At 39.7% G+C, this 8,092-nt stretch overlaps 1 pseudogene; it reads right to left on the reverse strand.

The window, feature by feature from the left end:
- The window catches only part of LOC143394834 (protein TFG pseudogene), a 60,929-nt pseudogene extending 55,380 nt beyond the window's left edge, over positions 1 to 5,549 (reverse strand).
- Positions 5,550 to 8,092: the final 2,543 nt, after the last annotated feature.

Genomic DNA, 8,092 nt, shown 5'->3' on the forward strand with positions numbered 1-8,092 from the left:
GTTGTGACATAGTCAGAGGGCTTGCTCCAGACATTGGCACCATGCTATTTGGGCCTTCCAGCTACCAGAATTATGAGCCAAATTAATCTCTTTTCTTCATAAATCAGCGGTCTCTGTGTTTTTATTTTTATAGCAACACAAAATGGACTAAGAAACTAGCTTAACTTTTTGGGGAAGAACATGTCACAGATACTGTGAACTTCACATGGGTACCGCCCCGTCATGTCAGAGGGTTGTCCCATGTTTGATAATGCTAAGATTGATCTTTTAGAGATTATTCAGCTGGTCCCTCCATTATAAAGTCCTCTGCCAATCTTTTACCTAAAATCTTTTTTTTGTTGTTGTTGTGTTTTCAGGATTGACCATTTCCCAGTTCCATTATTTTATAGTGAATTATGAAATTTTTGTTGTTGTTGTTTGTTTGTTTTTTGCATTTCTTCTCTGTTTTTTCCTGTGAAGAAGAATTTTCTTTCATCATCTACATAGTTAGCCTGAAAAACAATTCACACAAGAAAGGCAAGTTAAATGTGTGATTCATTTTGTTGTCAGTTTTAATAGTAAAGTGTTGGTACCCTTGTAATTTCTAATGGTAACTGGGTGTGTGGGGGGTGTTAAAATGCTTTTATTTTAAAATTCTTAAGTGTTATAATAAAATCTTGAATATAGACATAGATAAGTTATATCAAGAGCTGTTTTACTTTCTGTGAATCAGTTATTCTTCTTAGGCCTCAGGTTGGCTCCGATATCTTTTTTTTGTTGTTGTTGTTCTGGGGCTTGAACCCAGGGGTGTTTACCACTGAGCTACATTCCCAGTCTTTTTTATTTTTTATTTTGAAACAGGGTATGATTAAGTTGCTTAGGGTCTCCCTGTATTGCTAAAGCTGACCTTGAACTTTGATCCTCCTGCCTCACTGGCAATACAGGCATGCGCCACTGTGCCTGGCATTCAAAGTCCTTTTGGCATAGTCCTGTTAGTCTCTAATAGCTTACTTGCTTTCTGGAACATAAAGAAGCCCCAGGATTTCTGTTTTTGTTTTTGTTTGTTTGTTTTTACAGTTTTTGTCCCAGCCCTGTAATCATCCAAAGTTTCTGGTTCTTCTTTTTTGATGGCAAATGACAATTTGTATTGCAAAGATGTTTAATTTTACTGCACAGTCATTGCTCTGGTGTTCACAGCTTTATGTTATTCATATACTTCTATAAAATGAGAGATATAAGGCAGGTGTTTATACTAATATTTTCAACTCAGATTTAGGTCTATAGGATTTTTAACTTCTTACTTATGTGAGAGATTTTGGTTTCTGATAATAATTTGTTTCATTATACTATATAGTCACATAAATTTCTTTTAAAACAATACTGTTAATACTAAAATTATGCTACCTTTTAATATTATTTTAAAGTTCTTTTAGTTGTGAACATGTATCTTGTGAAGGATGTGAAGTTAAAATATTGTGGTTTTGGGTCACTTGAAGTAAATCTTTTCAGCAGAATTTTGTCACCAACTTCTATACAATCACAGTTGTTCACAGTCATTTATCCTTATTGATGGACATTCAGGTGGCCTATTATCTGTCATAAATAGTGCTACATTAAATAACGTCGTACATATATTATTTCATATACATTCCAATGTGTTTTAGGGATAGATTCCTAGACATAGGATTCCTGGGAAAAACATCCAGAATTTCTCCTGATTTTCTCCAATATTCCTCTATAAGAATGGAGGTTATATAATCCCTCGTTATGAGACTGGGAGTATCAATTTCTTCACAGCTTCACCAACAGAATGTATTTTTAGATTTTTGCAATTTACCGTTCTGATAGGTGAGAAATAGTATCCCAGTGGAGCTTTAATTTGCATTTCCTTATTATGAGCCGGGTTGAACTCCCAGAGGCACAGAGTAAATACTATTAAGGTGAAGGCATTGGTTGGAAAGGGATGGTATCCTGTAATTTGGGATGTGAACATGTGGGAAGACCCTGTTGTAGCCAGGCATGTTAAAATCACAAATTTGATGATCCTTTGTTGCCAACAGAAGTAGAGTGCCAAATCCCAGGGGCAATGGCATCTCCTCTCACAGTGATAACACCTTTTCACCTCTGCCTGAAGAGATTAACTCTACATTGCCTAAGGAAATTATAATGACCTCTCCTAAGGCAGTTGTCAAGCAAGACAATGCTCATTTTTCTCAATATCTCTGCTCCCACAACCTTCTTTGCTTCTAAACCCATAACTAGATTCATATCCCAGCAAGTCCCTAAAGGTGACATGCAAAGTGTGACTGGGGAGGAAGAGTGCTACACTCCAGAAACAATAATTCAAATTCTTGTTTACAAGCATAAATCTATGGAATGGGTGTGGGAATGAAAGGTAAGAATGTGGGATAATGGTGGAAGGAACATAAAGTTGGATCAGGCCAAATTTATATATATGCGTCCACTAAGCAGAGATTTAAGCAGAGATTCTGCATTTAATGTTGTATCTCAGGGAGTTAGAAAGGGCTGTTTGTTTGATTGAATGAAACATTTATCAAAACATGACCCACTGTGAGTGAATTAGAGATGTCCAATATTTCTTGGTTTAACACAGAGGAAGAGCTTCAAAGACAGATAGATTGGAATGCTAGAGTGGATTTGCTACTTCAAACCTACTCATCCACACTAGAAGGATCCAAAAGGTAGACCTTTCTTTGAGAAATAGGTTTGTGAAGGGATCCCTTGCATCCTTGAAGAACTACATGGTTGCTAGACCTTCTGTGGAAAACACTATCACTCAACTGGAAAACTTAAAAGCAATGGAAATAATTGGGCCACTTAACCACCAAAGACAAAGTGGGTATAATTTCAGTTATAGACAGCAGGAACAAGGCAACAATGTGAGTAGTCTTGCTCATGTAAATCCAAGACGTCAGCAAGAAATCATGATTTTCTTCAAAGCTGAAATAGATATAAAGCCTAATAAATTTTTAATTGATTTGTATAAGCATATATTTGCATATGTATATATAATCGCCTCTCATCATTTTATCAATTAACGTAAGATAACATAAGATACACTAACTTTATATCAGTATTTAAGTATTGTTAATTTTACATCATAGTATTAAAGTTAGGAAATATTAAGAGAAGTATAAACATTACTCAAGGACTTTACCTCCTTTATGAGGAGGGGATTAGTGCAGTTTTAGTTGTACACAGGATAGTCATATCATACTAGGGGGAACTATGATGTAGTTATTGGCTCTATTTAGAAAACTTTAAATTAAGTATGGTTTAAGGAGATGGGTATGATGTGGAGTTGACAAAGGATAGACTCTTTATAGGTAATCATAGAGGGTAACTTAGGTAATTAGGGTAGTTGATAAGGCTTTTGTTTTGTTTTTGTTTTGTTTTGTGGGAATATCTGTGAAGAGGTTTCCAGAAGAAATTGACATTTAAGTCTCTATGCTGAATGAGGAAGATCCAAACTCTCCCAATGGGCGCAGAGAGATCGGATAGAATAAATAGGCAAAGGACAAATAAATACACTCTCCTGGGACCGGAATACCCTTCTCATGCCCTTGGATATCAGAATTCCAGGATGTCTATCCTTTAGACTCAAGGATTTGCATGAACAGGGCTCCCCAATCCCTCCCAGTTTCCTGAATTTCAACCTAGAACTTAGAGTTACACCTTCGTCTTCACTAGTTCTGAGGCTTTTTGCCTTGAAGTAAGCCATACTGCATCCATAGTTCTCCAGCTTACACTGCCTATCATATAATGTCTCATTCTTTATAATTGTTACAATCAAATTCCCTAATGAATACTCTCTTATCTTTCTAGTCTGTCACCTCTGTTTATTAATGTGCCATTGCTCTTTTAATATGAGATGTATAGTATATTTCTTTATCAAATCAGACTAGTCTAATCATCTAATCTCTCTGTTGCAACTTTTTTTGATTCAATCACTTTTATTAACCTATCAATGTTACATTTTATACATAATATCTAGTCATCTTTTCTACTTTAGTACATCATTGTTAATAGTAAAAAGCCAAGTAAGATGGCTAAACCTCAACCTGGCATTTTAATATCCTCTGGACAAGGGAAGCTAGAAAGCCAATCACTTTACACACATGTAAATGTATTGTTCCAAAATAACTAGAAAGTTGTTATACTTTTAAGCAGGGGAGGAAGAAAAACAACTTTCATTTTGGTCTTTTGTTCTAGCAAATTATACTTTCAATTAACAGCAACAATGATATCAAAAAATGCTCTGCCTTTTGAATTTATTAACTTCAATACAAATTAAAATACAGTATTGGAGTCTTTAATGAGGCAATAGCTAGCAGCTACATTCATCAGTGCAGCTGGTCTCCCAGGTCCAGGTTGGGTATAGCCCTGACTAAAGTTACGTGCATAAGGGTCAGGCCCACTTGGAGGAGGGTCCATGGTACTTCCAGAAGGTGGAGTAAAACTTGGTCTTGGTTGATAAGCCCCGGGTTAGTTTGGAGCCATTCCAGGCTGAGAGGGGCCACAGTATAATTAGTAGGCTGAGACATTTGGGTAGTATAAGTTTGTGGAGGATAACTGCTCACCTGGTACTGGTGTGGTGGTTGAGCAGCCAGTTGCTAAGGCTGACCAGAAAATGTAGGAGCTGGTGCCTGGGACGTTGGTTGCTGGCCATATGCCTGCAACTGCTGAGGTTGTTGGGATCCAGTCTGATGACTATAGCTAGCTGAATACTGAATACCGTACTTCTGAGGTGGCTGAGATGGAGCTTGAGGCTGTTGGGCACCATAGCCGGCTTGCTGCTGGTACTGTTGCTACATCTGACCTTCAATCTGACTGACCTGCTTGTGTTTGGGCTGCTGTATATGGAGGCTGTTATAGCTGAACTCCTGGTGGGTGAGCTGCTGAAGAGGAGGAAGCAATGCTGTCAGGCCTTCCTGAATGGTCGTCTGTAGGAGCACTGGGTGGCCTGAAACCTGATCATCTGTTAAATCAAACGCTGACATTACATTTTTATTGATTCCATCTTGGTTTTTCAAAGGATCAAAAGCTGACATTCTTGCTGCCATAACCTGAGTAGACTGTTTTCCAAAAGAATCAGAAGCAGCAGGCTTTTCTTCCCTACCATCCACAGTATCATTTTCAGGAATATTGGTGGAAGGTCCTGGTTCTCCAGGAGGTTCCAAGCTATCCAATACGTGATTCACTTTATTCCTAAGTTCTATCAGTTCTCGACGGAGATATTTCACCTGACTTGATTCAAGGAGTCTTGGTTGGTCATTCACAAACAACTTCAGTTTCAGTATCCTACTACACTGAATAGCAAAGGAAAGGTCAGAATTATCAAAAATTGTTATAAGATCTCCACCTTCATCTTTATACTTTATTGTAACTTCATCATTACTTAGAAGTTTTCCTCTGAAAACTTGATGCATCATTAGCACTAATTCATCATATCTTCATAAGTAATATCTTTATTATGAATGGGAATTCATATCCTCCCCAAGTTGAGCTTTGATAATTATCTTCCCTCTTAGGTCCAACTGTCCATTCATGGTGGACTCCAGGATATTCTTATATAACTAGAGAAAGACGGCTCACAAGGCCATCGCCTTTGCTCGGGACTCCATTGACAGGCTGATGAGAGGCCACCACCGTAGACCCTCTGCAGCCACTGCACCTACCTCGCAGACTGCCATGGGCCCCAGCCAATCACACAGACCCAACTAGGCTAGCCACCCCCCCCACTTTTTTGACATGTGTATTGGAATGATTTTATTTAAGTACACTGGGCCCCACCAGGCAATGTGGTTTGTGTGAGGCTGTGCGAGTGATGGGTTTGAGCTAAGAGAAGGGGGGTGAGCTGGATAAGCACACTGCAGTCTGTGGGTTGCCCCATTGCTTTCACACACCTGCTTCGGCCCACATCTGGCAGGGGCCTTTGGTCATAGGATGGCATAGGGGAAGAATACTGCCTGGAATCTAAGACTAGGTTGGGACTTGGTGTCACAGGTGAGTGTCCCAGTGAAGACAGGCTCCCCCAGCTTTGTATCATTTGGGTTGATACAACCCTTAGTAGTGGTCACTACTTGAGCCACTACTAAGGGCCAGGCCTGAGCCCTCCTGGCACTCTGGTCTGGCCCTTTCCTGCACTCCCTTCCCAAATGGGTCCAAAGATGAGAACAGCACATGATCAACCCAGAGGGGGCATTCCTGCCCTTCAACCTAGTCCCTCTACTCAGCTAGAGTGCAAAAGGCAACTTGGTTGACTGCAGCTTTTTCCAGTCTCATGGGGACTGTGTTCCCAATGCCCCTCTCTTGCAAGGGGCCTCTGCTGAAGAGTGATTCTGCCTCCTATTTCAGAAAACCCAACCAGAAACCAGACTGTTGGTTTCAGGGTGGTGAGTAAGTTCAGGAGGGAGGGGAAAAAAGGGGCTGATGAGGAGAGTGTAGCCTTCAATCCTGAACGGTCCTGAGGCCTATGGATACTGTTAGTTCACCATCAGTCGGGAGTGGCGAGGCCCTGGACGCTACACTAAACCTAGGTGCTGTAAACATTAGTGTGAGCATAGTGACTAGTAGGCAGGAAGCAGTGAGCCCCCATCCCCAGTCCCCTTACTGAACAAACACTTCAATAAATAAAATTGTTAAGATGGAATTGAAACAAGGATGGATGAGAAGCGAGAGATAAGACCAGAGCCAACAGGCTCCTTAAACTCTCCCAAGACCCTCTGGATGGAACTGGAGCTTGAAGCATTAATTCTGCAGCCAATCAGAGCTGGTCTCTTCAAGTGTCCAGTGTGGTGCTGGTGTCCAGGTGGACATGAGGGCTCCCTGCTTTCTCCTTATCCCAGTCTCTATAACCATCATGGAGAGCTTCTCAGCCTCCTAAACCCAAACTGCAACAAAATGAGAGGGACCTAGTCCCAGTCCCAGTCCTCAGTCCATGATCAAGAGACACCAATAGCAGAATAAGGAGCTAGGGAAGGCAGCAGCTGCCTTGGACTGGCACCTGGAGGTGGAGGTAGGGTGGGGCCAGCCCAGCCTAGGCAGGACAGCACCAAGATCTCCCTCTGGTGGCCACTAGGGTGCCACACAGCCAAGCAAATGCCCTGCTGAGGAACAAAGTGGGGTCTCTGCCTGCGCTCTTCCCTGTCAGGGGCCAGTTAGTGGTCAACCCCAGGCCTCAGGCCATCACCATCATGGGTCTGTTGCAACTCTTTAAGGACGAACTTGTCTATTCTTCCTTGCATATTTTTTTAATATTTATTTTTTAATTGTAGTTGCACACAATACCTTTATTTTTTTTATTTACTTTTATGTGGGCTCTACCGCTGAGCTACAACACTAGCCCCCCTTGCATATTCTTAATGTAAGCTTTATAATCACCTTGTCCAATTCATTCATACCCCCCACACAGTCTCACATTAAATTGGAAAAAATACCATAGAAGGGAAGTGAGATCTTTATGATTTTGTGCTTTCCTATTTAACAACCTGACATGTGTTTATATTTGTTCAAGTCAAATTTTGTGTCTGTCTAAAGATTCTTGTTTTTCAAATAGTTTTCCTCACTTAGGTGTTGCTGTTTTTGAGTTAAGGCACTTTCTAGTATTTCATTTTATTTTTATACTGCAAAAGGCATATTATCTTTTATTTATAATCTAGCTGGCTATTTTTGTGTATATGAAAGCTAATATAAATTTTATTTTATAACTATGGTGGGTGAACAAAAATACAATTAAGATTTGTATGATTATAAATATAAATTTATTCCCTGTAAGAGTTTATCTTTAGATTCTTTTGAATTTTCTATGTACATAATAATCTGCAGGTAATGGCAGTTGCAGCTGTTACTTTCTAATTACTCTATTTTTTTCTGGATAAAATATGCTAGTATAAGAAAAAATCCTTGTTTTACTTCTGATATCCAAGTGCAAGGTTTCAATATTTCTTCATTAAGTTTCCTTTTTGGTTTGTCATTTTTATAGTGCTGGTGATTTGAACCCAGGGCCTCTACTGAGCTACAGTCCCAACCTTTTGATAAGTAAGTTTTTCTGATACTTCCTTTCTATCTTCCTAGTTTTTGTTTGTTTTGG

The sequence above is a fragment of the Callospermophilus lateralis genome, chromosome 3 (genome assembly GCF_048772815.1).
Source record: "Callospermophilus lateralis isolate mCalLat2 chromosome 3, mCalLat2.hap1, whole genome shotgun sequence".
Classification (NCBI taxonomy): domain Eukaryota; kingdom Metazoa; phylum Chordata; class Mammalia; order Rodentia; family Sciuridae; genus Callospermophilus; species Callospermophilus lateralis.